Source organism: Macrobrachium nipponense, chromosome 5 (assembly GCF_015104395.2).
Source record: "Macrobrachium nipponense isolate FS-2020 chromosome 5, ASM1510439v2, whole genome shotgun sequence".
NCBI classification, from domain to species: Eukaryota; Metazoa; Arthropoda; class Malacostraca; order Decapoda; family Palaemonidae; genus Macrobrachium; species Macrobrachium nipponense.
This window is the reverse complement of record NC_061107.1, coordinates 21,568,243-21,586,448: the sequence shown is the minus strand read 5'-3', so window position 1 is coordinate 21,586,448 and position 18,206 is coordinate 21,568,243. Positions and strand designations below refer to the sequence as shown.

Genomic DNA, 18,206 nt, shown 5'->3' with positions numbered 1-18,206 from the left:
TATATATATATATATATATATAATATATATATATATATATATATATATTATCGGCAGAAAGGGGGAATGGCAACCATACTTTTCATTCTTGTAGGTTGCAAGGAAAAGTTAATTAATTATTGTTACTCTTTAGGTATTAGATATATACACGTACCTATGCATATTATGTATATGTATATATCTATGTGTGTATATGTGTGTGTGTATTTATAATTATATGTATGTGTATATGTGTAGTAATTTATGATTAGAATGTGTTATCAAATGTAGTGGAAGCAGCTTATGACATCCCTGACTAATCTGTATATTGATAATAATTTTTAGAAATCATCATAAGGATTTCAATCTGTAAGACAAGCTCTGGCTAATCGACTTGGGGCTTATCTTTATCACAATTTCCCCTGCCTGACTCCCGCACTTCCTGTTTCCATTCAGAACTTAATTCCTTCAAAACGGAACTGCTACTATTTTTTTCTGCTCTGTGTCTTCGTCAGCATTGTTTACCTGAGCAACGGAAGTCTACCTATCCCAGTGCTAATGGCGTAACTGAAGATTAGAAAACACCACCGGATTAATTTATACAGTTACCGAAGAACTTCCAACAATTAGTCTCTCTACTCCAATTTAACCAATCACCCCGACAACTGATACCTTAGGGTCGCAACGAGGCAATGAGAAGGAACGCTTGTAGGCCGTCTCAGGTGATTTATTCGTCTAATCTTTTTTCCCACCGTTATCCCTACACTAAGGGTTCGGTTGCCTGATGTGCCTTTCCTTACAACATCAGACATGGTTTATTATTTGGCAAAGGGGTTTTTACAACCATGTGCCCTTGCTATATTCAACCACAGTTATTGGCTGTGGGCCTCATTTTTGACTAAAAAGTCCACCTGCAAGGCAGCAGTTTCCACAGTTATTGGCTGTGAGCCTAGCCTTTTACTAAAAGGTAAGACTGCAAGGCAGCAGTTTCCCCAGTTATTGGCGGTGGGCCTAGCCTTTTACTAAAAAGTAAAACTGCAAGGCAGCAGTTTCCACAGTTATTGGCAGTGGGCCTAGCCTTTTACTAAAAAGTCCACCTGCAAGGCAGCAGTTTCCCCAGTTATTGGCGGTGGGCCTAGCCTTTTACTAAAAAATAAAACTGCAAGGCAGCAGTTTCCACATTTATTGGCAGTGGGCCTAGCCTTTTACTAAAAAGTAAAACTGCAAGGCAGCAGTTTCCACAGTTATTGGCGGTGGGCCTAGCCTTTTACTAAAAAGTCCACCTACAAGGCAGCAGTTTCCACAGTTATTGGCTATGGGCCTAGCCTTTTACAAAAAGTAAGACTGCAAGGCAGCAGTTTCCACAGTTATTGGCGGTGGGTCTAGCCTTTTACTAAAAAGTAAAACTGTAAGGCAGCAGTTTCCACAATTATTGGCTGTGGGCCTCATCTTTGACTAAAAAGTCCATCTGCAAGGCAGCAGTTTCCTCATTTATTGGCTATGGGCCTAGCCTTTTACAAAAAGTAAGACTGCAAGGCAGCAGTTTCCACAGTTATTGGCGGTGGGCCTAGCCTTTTACTAAAAAGTAAAACTGCAAGGCAGCAGTTTCCACATTTATTGGCAGCGGGCCTAGCCTTTTACTAAAAAGTAAAACTGCAAGGCAGCAGTTTCCACAGTTATTGGCTGTGGGCCTCATCTTTGACTAAAAAGTCCACCTGCAAGGCATCAGTTTCCACAGTTACTGGCAGTGGGCCTAGCCTTTTACTAAAAAGTAAAACTGCAAGGCAGCAGTTTCCACATTTATTGGCAGCGGGCCTAGCCTTCATTTATTGGCACCGGCCTAGCCTTTTACTAAAAAGTAAAACTGCAAGGCAGCAGTTTCCACATTTATTGGCAGCGGGCCTAGCCTTTTACTAAAAAGTAAAACTGCAAGGCAGCAGTTTCCACAGTTATTGGCTGTGGGCCTCATCTTTGACTAAAAAGTCCACCTGCAAGGCATCAGTTTCCACAGTTACTGGCAGTGGGCCTAGCCTTTTACTAAAAAGTAAAACTGCAAGGCAGCAGTTTCCACAGTTATTGGCAGTGGGCCTAGTGTTTTACTAAAACGTAAAACTGCAAGGCAGCAGTTTCCACAATTATTGGCTGTGGGCCTCATCTTTTACTAAAAAGTCCACCTGCATGGCATCAGTTTCCACAGCTACTGGCAGTGGGCCTAGCCTTTTACTAAAAAGTAAAACTGCAAGGCAGCAGTTTCCACAGTTATTGGCAGTGGGCCTAGCCTTTTACTAAAAAGTAAAACTGCAAGGCAGCAGTTTCCACAATTATTGGCTGTGGGCCTAGCCTTTTACTAAAAAGTAAAACTGCAAGGCAGCAGTTTCCACAGTTATTGGCGGTGGGCCTAGCCTTTTAATAAAAAGTAAAACTGCAAGGCAGCAGTTTCCACAGTTATTGGCAGTGGGCCTAGCCTTTTACTAAATAGTAAGACTGCAAGGCAGCAGTTTCCACAGTTATTGGCGGTGGGCCTCATCTTTAACTAAAAAGTTCACCTACAAGGCAGCAGTTTCCACAGTTATTGGCAGTGGGCCTAGCCTTTTACTAAAAAGTAAGACTGCAAGGCAGTAGTTTCCACATTTATTGGCGGTGGGCCTAGCGTTTTATTAAAAAGTAAGACTGCAAGGCAGCAGTTTCCACAGTTATTGGCAGTGGGCCTATCCTTTTACTAAAAAGTAAGACTGCAAGGCACCAGTTTCCACAGTTATTGGCGGTGTGCTTAGCCTTTTGTTAAAAAGTAAGACTGCAAAGCAACAGTTTCCACAGTTATTAGCAGTGGCCCTAGCCTTTTATTAAAAATTAAGACTGCAAGGCAGCAGTTTCCACAGTTATTGGCGGTGGGCCTAGCCTTTTACTAAAAAGTAAGACAGCAGGGCAGCAGCTGCCCTTTTAGTCGCCTTTTATGACACGCAGAACCTACGGTGGTAGAAATCTTTACACCCCTACACAGGGTGGAGGCTTTACTCGTCTAATCCTGACCAACAAAACATTTGGATCTACAATAAGCCTATCCACCTAAATTTTAAAATTTGGTCAATGAGACCCCTAACCATCTTAGATCTTCCACCGAAGCTCATCAAGTACCCTTAGATGGAGGAAACATACAAAAGATAAGTCAACTAGCCATACAAAATACAGGAAGCAAAACTTACAAAACAACCAGATCACAGCTACGTGTGAGGGAGACCAATAATGATTCCAGTACAACAGGTCGAGCTCCCCACATCGTGAACAAATCTGAAGCCATATAGAGTCTCTTAAGCTAATAAGGGACATTGTGAAAACCAACAGCCTATTCCTTCCACCAATCCTGACTTGTCCCAGTGCTATCTCCATACGTGGCAGACCTGCACTTTGCCACTGTGCCAAGAGAACTAGAATTACATGAGCCTGCAAAGTACCCCAAATGACACTGTTATAGGTTTCATGAAATAAAATGGAACATAAGGAAAGTGTCACTGGTTCTACTGCATTTTTAAATTTAAAGAACTATGCCAAAATAAATGTTATCGGAATCAATTTTTGGTGTTGTGATGAAATATACAGGTGTTTGTAAATGTAACCATAAAATCGTTGCTTGAAGTTGTAAAAGAGTTGCATAGATGTTCATTTCATTATTGCAAATATCTTTTACTAATGTTTCAAGGTTCACGTAAGTGACCTCAAAGGAAATTAGCTAAAAGTTCCTACACCATATGAACTTAACCTGTGGCACTACTAGCATCAGACGAGCTCAACATAAACTGCACTATTACCTGACAATTTATATGTTTATGTATGTATGTATATTACACACACACATTATATATATACAGGGTGTTTCGAAATTAGAGGTCCCCCCACCCCTCTACAGCATAAACTAAAATTGATATGGACAAAAACAAAAGTAATTCAGAACAGGTATTTATTTATGTTTCTCTCTGAATATCTAATATTTTGTGTGGCCTCCATCTGCCCGTAGCACAGCCTGCATTCTTGAGGGGTATGATTTCAGCAAATTGCAAAAAAGCTGAGACTCAAACTCCATTTCCCTGAGCACTTCGGTCACCTCTCTTCACAGGTCGTCGAGGCTTGGTGTACCATCATAGTTCACGATCCTTCAAAATACTACCAGTGTTTTCACACACATTATTAAGGTCAGGGGAGCTACCTGGAAATTCACTTGACGAGAAGAAATCGATACCACTGTTTCGAAGCAGGTCCTGTAGACGAAGAGCCTTGAAACAACATGGTGCCTTATCATGCATAAATGTGACTTCTTCAACAGATAACACATTTTCAGGATATTTGAGGAAAGGAAATACTCCACCAGTAAGCACAGTTTCTCTGAAGTATTCGCCATTCCATGACTGTCCTTTTTCTTTGATGATCCACATTAACTGTTTGGTTGTGGAACAGAGAAAATTCCCAAACATTCAGGAAATTTCAGAACTTGGGAATAGCGCACGTCATCACTGATGTCATCCAACTTTGCAGCCCAAATGATGTCATTTTTATGATTTGGTTTCCTGACTGTGTAAATGAAGAATTCATCTGATGCAGCAACATGGAGAAAGTCAGCTTCATCCCAATCTTAAAGAAATGCACCATAAAGCCATGCACGGTCTTCTCTATGTTGCTGGGTGATGTTGGGTTTGCTGATAATAAGAAATGGCTTAATACCAGATTTTTTTCAACTCACGATATACAGCACTATAACTTCTCTTCTTTCCCCGTTTTGTTTCTAGTTCAAGCGCCAATTTATGTAGAATTCTTAGTCTCCCCACTGCCTCAGCTATGATGTCTTTTGACTCCTGAGAAAGGACATCAGACCTTCCAAGATTCTCACTCTTTCGCGATGCCAGTCATATGGATTTTTGTTCCAGTTTATTTTAATGTATTTATATATCCAGGAACGTGAAATGAAGGATGCGCCAGCATCCCTGGCCTCGTTGAAGGTTATAGCCCAGATTCGGTCAATCCATCTGATTTCCTCCGAGTAGTTAGCCATGGCTGTATCTAACTCCGTCACTCAGTCTGAAAATACAATAAATGTAAAATGAAAAATAGCTCAATAGAAACTTAAGATAATGTACTTGGAGATAGGCTATAACAGAAAACTTCTGTGGAGGGGGGGGTGCTGTAATTTCGAAACACCTGGTATATATATATATATATATATATATATATATATATATATATATATACATACATATATATATATATATATATATATATATATATATATATATACATACATATATATATATATATATATATATATATATATATATATATATATATATATATATATATATATATATATATATTCTGTGTATGTGTATACTCTCCAAATGTCGCTTAAACGTACTGTATATGAAAGTGTAACTCCCAATTTAATGAAGGCATAAGTTTTAGCTCTCAACAGGTATGAACACGCATCCCAGATGTAGAAGCTAAATGTATTTCAACCATACCACGAGAGAACTTCTCTTCCTCCGGTATGAAGTTAGTGGTACTTATATGCTTACTACCGGAGGCATCAGGCGTACTTTCATAAAAATCTGTCCATCGAACCTGTATATATGAGTGTTAATCCCTTTTAATGTGATATATGTTACTGTCAATTACTTAAATTGTTTAACATGCATCCAAGATACACAAGCGCTTAGTATGCCGACCACATCATGGCAGAGAGAGAGAGAGAGAGAGAGAGAGAGTTCTGAAATCACCAAACCTCTCAGCCCAAGTTATTGAGAGTAACAATGGAGGGAGAAGTTTCAATTGCCATCGAGGAAGTCATGCAAGTTTCAGAGTGGGTCAGAATCTTCATCAATATTTGGCTAGTACTCCTGAGCAATGGAATTCTGCAAGTTTTTTCGAAGAAGATTAGATATTCTGGAATAGTTCGTTCAAGATGTATATATATATCTAAGAGTTTAAAGAACTTGCATTCACTGAGTGGAGGCCTCACCAAACGATTACCTAAGACTTTCCAAATCCGCTACCGTGGATAATTAGTCCCTTAAGAAATATTTTGATAAACATAGGGAAAGTAGATGACGATGGAAAGATTAAGTGCAAACACTTAATACTTTGATGAATGATGAGAATGCTTAAAGAAATGACTGTTATGATACCTAATCCTTATTCTGTAGAAGACAAATAGTGTGTGAATGGTATTATTAAGTGTTTTTATGTCGTCGCTAACATAACGTGATTATGATTAATGATTTCATCAGCATATCAGGAGATGACTTATTAAATATATGATCAGATCAAAGACAGAAAGTGCCAAAGCAGAAAACATCTCTCTTTCTCCACTAGGAAGTCAGTCTCACTAATGTTTGGATTAATATTTGAGAGGTTTAAGAATTTCAATGAGGCAGCACATAGTCTGCTTGTCTCAAAATATCTATTGATACCAAACATGAAGAAGGAACAGGCGTCATCAACTGGAAATACATAAAAAATTTTATATAAAGCTACCACGGTTTCGAGAGCAAAACTCCGATTATTTCATCTCCAACATTTTCTTTTTCTAACAGCTAAGGGTACGTCTGTCTTCTATCCCCGTGTTGTTTCACATCACTCTTTTAATACTATTATCAATGTTTTCATTTTCAAAAGCTATGACATCCACTAACTCTAATCTGGCATGACTGACACAACGGAAGAGTAATTTGATCATTTATAACCGCTGGATGGTACTGGGATTATGCGCAATGGATGATTTTTTCAGTCAAATATGATTTCGACTTCATAACAGCTACTAATATGAAATTTCCATTTAAATACTATTAACAAGTTTCTTTATACTTCTCAGTTTTTTAAGTTCTTTGAAATATTTTTTACCAACAAACTACGAAATATTAGTTTAATATATATTGATTAAATATATTCGTACATCACAAATCACATTTCTTTCACGATACTTTTTAATAAATGATCAAGTTTAAATGTTTCTTAACTTGAAATATTATATAAAATATTTCATACATACAAATGTAATATATATATATATATATATATATATATATATATATATATATATATATATATATATCATATATATATAAATATACATATATATATATATATATATGTATATATATATATATATATATATATATATATATATATATATATATATATATATATATATATATAAAAGGTCCATTAAAACACATTGGTTTAATATTAACGACTATATCTCGTTGGACTAACATCCACCCTTTTCAAGTAGTGAATGATAGAACGAGAGTTACATTGGCTAAATATAGAGTGGGAGATATGCCCTTAAGTGATGCCTTGAGTCACCGCTAAGCTGTCATTGGTTCTGTTAATTGTCTTAATCTGCTTCATCATTGTCTTAAGGAAGATATTGTCCTTATGGTCAAAGTCCCAGGTTCCATTGGAAAGGTTGATCCTATTGTCTTGTTGCTTTATCACTGAAGATTCTACCATCTGATCGACAGCTGTTCTCGTATACAATTCGGGATGAGTTGCAATCCATGGCATGGTTTGTGTTATCTATATAATGGAAAACTGCAGAACTATGTTGTCCATATCTAACTGATCGTTTATGTTGAGTTAATCTTTACAGGAGAGATTTGCCTGTAAGTCCATAGTATGACTTACCATAATCCCTACAGGGGATTTCATAGACTCCTATGTATTTAGAAACTGGTTTCTGCTGAACGTTAATTAAGGATATCCTCAGTCTATTCGGATAAGTGAAGATGAAAGGGTTGGGTTGACCTAAGGTTTGTGTGATCTCTCGTAAATTATCTATTTTGAGGGATTTTATTTTTGCTTGTGTATTTTTCCTTTTGTTTGTTTTCTGTGGGTTTGTAAAAAATGCTCTTTACTTTATGTCGGTTTTTTTCTATTATGTGCTTGGGGTATTTTAACAAGATAAGTTGATTTCCGATTGTTTCAAGTTCTTTGTTAAGAAAATCTGCGGAGCAAATTCTCAGGGCTTTAAGAAATAAGTTGCTTGCTATGCCAAGTTTAACTGAAACCATGATAGCTGTAAAAATGTATGGATGAAAGCGAGAATGTCGCTTTCCTGAAGACAGTGAATTTGTAGTTGTTATTAGTTCTGACGATTAAGACATCTAAAAAGGGGATTTGGTTATTGTTTCCCCATTCTACTTTAAATTTTAGGCTTGGGACAAAGGAATTTAATTTTTTTAGAAAGATCAAAATCACCTCACTTGCTTTTCCAGTATACTAAGATGTCGTTTACATAACGAAGCCTTATCATATCTGCAGGTCTGATAGGGTTTATAATTACTGTTTCGAAATACTTCATATATAAGTTTGCTAACACAGGACTAAGCGGGCTCCCCATTCTGCAACCGAATTTTTTACAGTAAAAGTTATCACCAAAGGAAAAGATGTTATTTGTGTCGCAGAGTTCTACAAGTTGCATTAATTTATTCAATTATATGGGGAAGTGGTCAGGAAATGGCTGAAGCTTAATTTTGAGGAATGTTAATACATCTTTTATGGGTACTTTTATGAAAAGGGAGTCTACATCTAGGCTAAATTAAGTAGGGGGATATTTGCTGACCTAAATTTGTTGCAGTAGACTTCTGTATGTTTTATATGACTAAGGGAAAAAGTTCCTAAAACAGGGTATAGTAACACGGCTAACCATTTTGAGATTCTGTAGTTAAAAGCTCCTGCACATGAGATTATGGAACAGAAGGGGATGTTATATTTGTGAGTTTTGGGGAGGCCACAGAAATAAGGTAATTTGGGATTGATTGCTTTAAATATTTCCAAAATTTCTATATTTTTCTTACTTTTACCGATGTTTCTTAGAGTCCTTGGAATTTCCTCCCCAGATTTTACTTGATAATGGTGGAAGTTAGTCCACCAAAATATAGTCCTTAGCTTTAAACCAGAGTGTTTTAATGGGCCTTTTATACTTGAGACGTATCCTGTTTTAACAGAAGAATTTCTTTACACACATATATGTATATATATATATATATATATATATATATATATATATATATATATATGTATATATATATATTATATATATATATATATTATATATATAATATATATATATGTATATATACGTATATATATATATATATATATATATATATATATATATATATATATATATATATATATATATATATATATATATATATATTAATATATACATTTTAACTTATTAGCTTCGCTAGTATTTTATATGCCTTAGCGAGTGTTTAGTTGTAAAGATTATATCTTAATAAACGTAACACTAACCTTGATAATATAAGAAGACGATGTTAAGAGAATTTTCCGATGTGGTTTGGTTTGAATTAGGCCACTTCTGAAAATGAAAAGATATTTTAAAGCATGTTTGAACGATAATTTAAATTCTAGACATAAATCCAACGACAGTAGTGGAATGGAGATAAAAACACTGCTTTAGTAGTACCGAATAATAATAATAATAATAATAATAATAAAATAATAATAAAATATAATAATAATAATAATAATAATAGGTGGCGCCTATTTAATGTCCATATTACTACTCATATAACAAGATAAATGAAAAACTATGCATTTTTTCCATTACTTTAACATTAGGACACCAGTTTCAAGCAAACATGCAGTTTTTTTATTCATAAACACACGTATATATATATATATATATATATATATATATATATATATTATATATAAATGAATGTTTGTATGTTTGTGCGCTATAAAAATCCATACCACTTGACCAATCTATACAAGAGTTGGCAAGTGGCCATTATTTGACCATAATTAGATAGCAGGGTACTTTTAAACCCATATACCCTCCCCGTCCCCACTCCCCCATCACCCTTCCCCTTCCCTTTGTAACTTTTGTGATAAATATACTCTACGGGTTTATCACACTTCATTTCATGTACTCCAGACCACAGAAATATATTATGGAAAACGCTTTTATATTACTGAAAATGTTTTACAGTTACCATATTAATACCTGGATAAACAAGACAGTTACCACAGTAATACCGAGACAAAAGAGTCAGGTAGCACAGTAATAACTGGATAAAACGGGCAGTCACCATAGTACTAACTGGATAAAAGGGACAGACAGCGCAGTAATACTTGCTTAAAGGTGACAGGCAGTACAGTAATACCTGGTTAAAAGTTTCAGGTAGCACAGTAATACCTAACTAAAAGGGACATTCATTACATTAATACCTAAATATAAAGGGACGGTAACCATAGTAATACCTGGATAAAGGGACAGTCACCACAGTAATACCTGGATAAAAGGGACAGACAAGAACTGTAATACCCGTTTTAAGGGGGACAGCCGCCACAGTTATACCTGGATAAAAGGACAGAGACCACAGTAATACTCGGATAAAGGTTGTTTATCATACCTCATTTTATGTACTCCAGACCATAGAAATATTTTATTGAAAATGCTTTTCAGTCACCACAGTAATACCTGGATAAAAGGGACAGTAACCTGGATAAAAGGGATACTATAAATTAATACCTCGAAAAACGGGACAGTCACAACAGTAATATCTGAATAAATGGAAAGATAGCTCAGTATTGCCTGGTTAAATGGGACAGTCCTAATTTTTTGTTGTCTTTTATAAAAGCACATATATATTGCAGCTGGATTACCACCCTCCCCAAAATGAAAATGAATGGTATATATATAACTAGAAAAATATAGATGATACTACTTTCAAAGTTCTATCTGCAAGCCAAAGATCAACACGGGATAAACCAGCTACCATTTCCTGATCGCCGACCATTAAGAACCTTTCTGGGTCTCCAATATACCAGAGTCATGCAAAAGAATTTCTTGAAATTTCTCAGGTACTTCAAAATCTATAGTGTTTGGTGAACGACCGAGGGCATCCGCGTTCTTTGTAACTCTGTAATAGTATATATCTATAATACCTTATTTAGTTTTAATATGCTTGTCATTCTTAAAGCTGTTTCTCCTTTCAAGTTGTAAAGTTACACTTGTATATTTTAACAGTGCTTCAGAGCTAATTTCCTTTACTACTCTTACGCTTACATCTTTACTTTTGTTCCTAATCTTTGTATTTTCTGTCAGTTGTTTGTGCGTGTCTCTTATTATATTGAGATGTCGATATTTCCAAGAACGTCCTCAGTATGAGAATACTACAAACTCGTTGTAGCGTACGTTGATGAGTTGGTTTCTTTGGTAACCTCATAATCGTTTCACTTCATAAATTTTTATTTTGACTTCCTATAAGTGCCCAAGGATGTTGCTCCTATTCCAGTTATCAATTCTTTCATCTCTGCTACCACGCCTTTGCCCCCCTACCATCCCCATCCGGAAAATGGGAATGTTCTGGGTATGGAAGTGAGATCACACGGTTTCCTTTTGTAGCAATAAATGTTTTACACTTTTTTCGCTGGTATTCTCTGTATCGCCAACGGATAGGATTGTATTTTCTTTATGTTTGTAGTATTCACATTTCTTGACGCCGATAGTGACCTCTCCTTTAGAAGTTTTTTTCCAAAATCACATGTCTTCCATCTTGTACAATGAGTATTATTCTACTGTTTAAAAATGTATATTGTGGTTAGATCACATCATTTCCTAATTTAGTAACAAATATTTTACATGTTTTTTCGCTGATAATATATGAATCATACAATGGGTACAGTTCGACAGTTTTCTAATTTGGTAATAAATGTTTTATACTTTTTTCGCTAGTAATATATGAATTGTGCAATAACTATTGTCCGACAGTTTTAATAAGAGTAATAGGTGATCAAGTGTCGTTTGGTGAAATGAACTATGATCATCGGTCGAGGTGATTAACTGCAAAATGATGAATTTTCGTAGTGATGAAAAAACCAATGATTAAGTGACGAGTGGTTAATTGTCGGCTGTTGAAATGTCGTGTGATCGAATGACGGGCGATGAAAAGCAGACAGTATAGGAATACCTGGATTAAAGGGACAGTCACCACAGTAATACCTGGATGAAAGGACAGACAGCACAATAATACTCGGATAAAAGGTTTTTTCTCATACCTCATTTCATAAACTCAAGACCACAGAAATATTTTATTGAAAATGCTTTTCAGTCACCACAGTAATACCTGGATAAGAGGGACAGACAGCAGAGCAATACCTGGTTAAAGGTAACATAGAAAAGTAATACCTTGGTAAAAGTGACGAACACTACAGTAATACCTGGCTAAAAGGGACAGCCACTACAGTATTACCTGGATAAAGGGGCCAAACAGGGCAGTAATAACTGAATAAAAACACAGTCAACAGTCATATCTGGATAAAAGGGACAATCACCACAGTAATACCTGGATAAAAGGGACAGCCAGCACAGTAATGCCTTGTTAAATGTGACAGACATCCCAGTAATACCTGGTTAAAGGTGTCAGGCATCACAGTAATACCTGGATAAAAGGGACAGTCACCATAGTAATACCTATATAAAAGGGACAGTCACTACAGTAATACCTGGATAAAAGGGATGTCACCACTGTAACAACTGGATAATTGGGACAGAAAGAACACTAATACCTGGATAAAAAGGACAGACAGCACAGTAATACTGGTTAAAGGAGACAGGCAGCATAGCAATGTCTGGTTGAAGCGGACTGATAGTATAGTCATACCTGTATAAAAGGGACAGTCACCACAGTAAAACCTGAATATAAGGGACAGACAGAACAGTAATAGTTACAAGTGACAAGACAGTATAGTAATACCTGGTTAAAGGTGTCAGACAGCAGAGCAATGCCTCGATAGATGGGGCAGTCACCACAGTAATACCTAGATAAGAGGGACCGTTACCACAGTAATACCTAGATAAAATGTACAGTCATCACAGTAATACTTGGATAAAAAGCCCTCCCCCTCTCCCTTCTTCCTACCCTCCCCCTTCCCCTTTCCCTTTCCCTCCCCCTAAACTAGACCGTCATTCAGTTTTCCCGAGCAGCACCATGTTGGTCATTTGGTACATATGCAAATATATATATATCTATATATATATATATATATATATTTATATATAATAATATTATATATATATATATATATTATATATAATTAGTATAATAATATAAAAATTTATATTATATATAATGATATATAATATATATATATAGTATATATATATATCATATATATATATATAATATATATATATATATATATTATATATTATATATAGCTTCCCATCTATCATGGACCTTGTTAACACCCCCTAAGACTGAACAGCCACTCTTACCACAATATTTGAAGTGAAACTGGCGACTGATAACACTCATGAGGAATAAGCTGCGATTTAGCACCGAGAACATGGAGCTTCGAATAGATTATCGAGGCGGACGAAGTTTGCTCTCGAGATGGATTCGTCTTTAAGCAAATAGGCTGGAAACAGTTGAAACAAGGATATATTATTATCCATTATTTTATTTATCCATTTGTTTATTTATTTTTCTTAATTATTTATTTGTTTTCTTTTTACTTTTATATACTCTTCATTATTGGTCTACATGTGTATAGTTAGTTTCTGATCATACTTAGCATTACGTTATTGATATAAAAATTTTTAAATTAAATTAACATGAAATTTACTTGGAAAATATGAACATTATTATTTACTGAGAAAACTCAACTTTACTTATCTTTTCTATTAATTTTTTTAAGAAAGTATAAGTTAATTCGAAATCAAATTACAAAATAACAAAAATTTATACACTGTTACCTAACGCTATTTTCATACTTACACGTCATTTACCGAAGACTTGCGAGGTCAAAGGCTTCATTCTCAGCTAATTGGCGAAAAACGACCGAAACAATAACGAAATATAACGATCATTTGTATTGAAAACTCCAGCATCGAACGGCAATGAACTTATAACACTACGAGTTACAGATATGACAATAACGCGAAAATGAGTTTCGAAACACTGTCTCCTCTCATAATGGAAAATAACACCCATAATAAGCTTGAGTCAAGACGAAGACTTCAAACCATTTGTGAATTAAACTAAAAAAACTTCGAATAAGTGACTTGACTATACAGAGTTGAAGGATGATTCGAAAAACCTGAAAGGGAAAGTATTATTAGCACACATACCTCGTGCGAGTCCTTAACGGTGAGGCTGAAGAACTGAGGCTATCCAGAACGACCCGAGATATTGCAAGATATTTCACCATATTTTTCTCTTTTTTTTTTCAAATATTATTTATAAACAACTACTCTTGACAAAATATAGAATCGTGTAAATTAAAATGTGCGTTACATGAAACAGGAACATAAATTCGAAATAAGCAAACATTGAGGAACTTTACATTTCGATATTTTAATTGTCTTTAGAACAATGGCCTTATACGGGCTTTCGGAATTATAAAACGTATTTAAATATATTATGAAATATTTTAAGCATAAATTGTACATGATCTCTCTAAACTATAGCAAACTAGTAATTCTCCAAAAGAGCTGAACGTACGTAATTGGGACTTCATTCCCTAGTAAATCTTGACAGTCCAGCACAAAGAGACAAAAATGTGAATGCTATAAATTATGAAAATATCTCACTTGAAGTTCTGGATAACCTTTTATACCACGTACTATTGGAGTAGGCGCAAACAAATAAATGCATATTTACGAGACAAAATTTAATGGCATGTTAAAGACATAAATAACACAGAATTTGTATAATAATGTATAAACCATAACATCTCAATGAATAATAGCTACAGTATACCAATAAGAACATACCAAAATATATGTACATTAATAAAATGATGACAAATACACCTCATCATTATATTCAACTAAACACCACAAACAATAATATAGTAATACATAGTAAAATAAATGCACGATTCGTATTAATAAACACTTTGTAGGCTAGCGTAAATATCACCTAACCATTGATAACCTGGTGTCATAACTGTTAGGGTCATTGACACTTTATGGCATAGGATAACAACCCAATTTATGGACACGACATAACATCTACCATTCTATGACCAAATTTGACTGAATGGTAATCATTTTGCGTCACAACCGCCAGGGTCACTGACGCCATTTATGTCAACTACTTTACATAATAAATGACTCATCAACACCTGGCGTCACAACTTCTAGGGTTACTGACGCCTTTTCTGACAACAATATGATGTCAACCTTTGTAAGAACAGAATAATACATATGTTTAAGGTTTAAGGGAACAAGACTGAGCGATTAATAACTACCCGGCATCATAACAGCTGCGGTCACTGACACCATATACGGAAAGGGGAATAACATCAGCGTCTATGGGTCAAATGGTAAATAAATAAATAAATAAATAAATAAATAAAACACATATTTGAATACTCCAATAGTACGTTGGTATAATGGGACCTACCTTCCGACGTATTATCTGCAAAAGAAAGGAAAACATTTTTAAAACTTTGACATCCAATTATAAATATGTATACAAATGTGACAAACATGCACGCGCGCACATACACGCACACACTAGTGTAAGGAAAGCAAGATTATTTATCCTTAGAGGGGAAATGAAATGAAATAATGATGATAGCATTTAGCATGACAATTACCTGCTATATGTGCTCTCGTGCGTCCGAGTACGATTGAAAAATTAAGAAATATGTTATTTTCATTGCTGGAAGAAATAATAATGGTAAACGTCAAATGAAGAAATTAACAGATGAACATAGGTTATTCTTAATATATACCTCAAGCGATGAACATCATTATCTTAAATTCAGCAAAATACTCGTAATCAAGTACTAGCTCACCTGCATAACGGATAAAAGCGCCCGAGCCTACACCTCTTATAAAAGAAACTCCGATATATCGTAGCATATCTACTTGAATGCGTGTTTTTGCTATAAAGTATATTCATACCCAGTACCCCTTAAACTGAAAAGTATTTAAGCAAATTTCATTGGTTTCGTAAGTGGTGCTAAGGTTGTGTAAGTTCATGTTTTATTATTTAGTGACTGTCCTTAATATTAAAAGTAATATTTTTACCGCATGGTGTAATGCTCCAGAAGCTTCTAATTTAAATTTAAGCTATTCGCAAGACTTTATGAAGAATATTCATATGCTTATATCTATGTGCACAAAAACAGTGTAATCTCCGTTCGAAAGGCTAATGAAATGAGGGAATTTAGACTCATTCTTGTACACTGGAAATTATTCAGGGCTTAAGATGAACGAAATTTTACGTATGGTGGTTAAACTTTCTGTTAGTGATTTAGTGCCAGTGCAAAAAAAAAAAAAATTGTTTTTTGCATTAGTTAACTTCATAAAATATGTGAAATATACACTATATTTTAATAAAGACGCTTCTGCCATGCTAATTCACCAATTGTAGTTTTGACCATAAGGTGAGATGGCCTTTTTTGTTTCGGTCTTATTACCCTGCAGTACAGAAGACAAGTGTTGGCCTATATTTATTTAGTTTATACACCATGATTATTCAAGTTATTTACAAGTGGTATAACATAAAACCACAAGGCTATCACGAGAGGTATAAGTTAACGCCTCCTCTCACATACAAATCCCTGTCGGGCTCAGGTATTCGTTGTTTTGGAGTCGGAATCAACCCACCTCGACCTTGATCATTTTGTAGTGCTTTTGTCGTGTCGCCTGTAGCCACTCTACCTCGGTAAGAATGCCAAAATATAAATTCACAATCCTTAGATGGACATTATGCAACTTTTGTAGGCTAATGGAATGAAAATATTCTAAATAGAGGGTAAAATCTGCGGCCATTTTGGAAAAGTGTCAATCATCTTGGGAATAGCCGTATGTTGAAGTGGCCGGATGTTGATTTTGATATATGAGGATAATAAGTGTTCTCATGCCAATCTGTTGCTTGTATCACCATCTGCACTTTTTTCCCTCTACCCCGCTCCACTACGGCATCGGCAAACAGCTGTTTTTTAATATAAACTGCAGGACAGTAAAAAAAAAAAAAAAAAAAAAAAAAAAAAATTTAGCATAATCATTTGAGTCAAAAACGCGAGTGATGCTGGTGAGCGAGTAGTGTGGCCACTAAAACTAAGGGAAAAAAAATTCTGCCCTAGTTCCGCAGGCGAAAACCCTCAAATCAATAATTCCACTGCGTCCCGATATATCCGTAAGTACGATATACCATGGTCCTTTCCGGGTAATTGGAGATACAATAAAAACGGCTATTCCGAAATATCACTAGAAATTATTCTAATGTGGTAAAATACGTCTGATTCATCCAAGAAAGGGAATGTGTGGTTTACGGCAAAACTAAAATTACATAAAACCTAAATAAACAGAAGTAAAGGAAAGTTATTAGCCTTTGACAATTGCATTATGCTAAATTTGACATGTTTCGTGAAAAAAAATTAAATAAAATTGGAAAACTCTGTCTATTAACCATCTTTCTCTCTCTCTCTCTCGTCTCTCTCTCATCTTCTCTCTCTCTCTCTCTCTCTATATATATATATATATATATATATATATATATATATATATATATATTATTATATATATATATATATATATATAGATATATATATATATATATATATTATATATATAATGCCCTTGTAGAGCAACTGGCTATTTTTCCCCCACTAACGTTAAGCGAGCTTAAGCAAGGCTTGGTTTCCTTACTAGTCAATGTTTTGCAATACTTTTCTCACATTCTTGATATCAACACCTCCGTCAAACTTCAACTATAGTTGGCTCGAAAAAAAAAGAAAAAAAATTACATGTTAGGTGGTATATATATGTGGAATTTCTGGAAAATGAACGGAACCGTGGTCTCAAAATTTACCAAGAAAAAGGGCTAGAAGAAATTCTGCCATGCAGAAAGATATAATCCCATCTTCTGTCCGTCCATAGGCCTACTCCGCACTTGGCCGTCCACCTGTTGAAATCCATCCACTGGTATACGTACGAGTATATGGGAAAAGAAGTGGAAATAACCTCCTATAAAGTTTTCGGAACAGAGGACATCTGAACTTTTTTTTCCACTTTTTTTATATCCTAGGACTACAATTTTTATACATTATTTGCGTAATCGTTATCTCTTCACTAACAGCGTAAAGTTTAAAGAACATGGCAACTTTTTTCTTAGGAATATTTTTGCAGAATTCGATGGAAAATTATTCAAGTGTAGGACGATACATAAAGCTTAGAGCACTGA

At 35.1% G+C, this 18,206-nt stretch overlaps 1 protein-coding gene across 1 annotated transcript in view; it reads right to left on the bottom strand.

Annotated features, from left to right (window-relative positions):
- Positions 1–13,957, bottom strand: part of LOC135215250 (uncharacterized) — a 654,605-nt gene extending 640,648 nt beyond the window's left edge. The window contains exons 1-2 of the mRNA XM_064249770.1: positions 13,280–13,957; positions 9,286–9,352 (exon numbers count right to left, since the gene is read on the bottom strand). The gene's annotated coding sequence lies outside the window, so the exon portion shown is untranslated. The remainder of the gene's footprint in view (positions 1–9,285; positions 9,353–13,279) is intronic.
- Between the last annotated feature and the right edge of the window lie 4,249 nt (positions 13,958–18,206).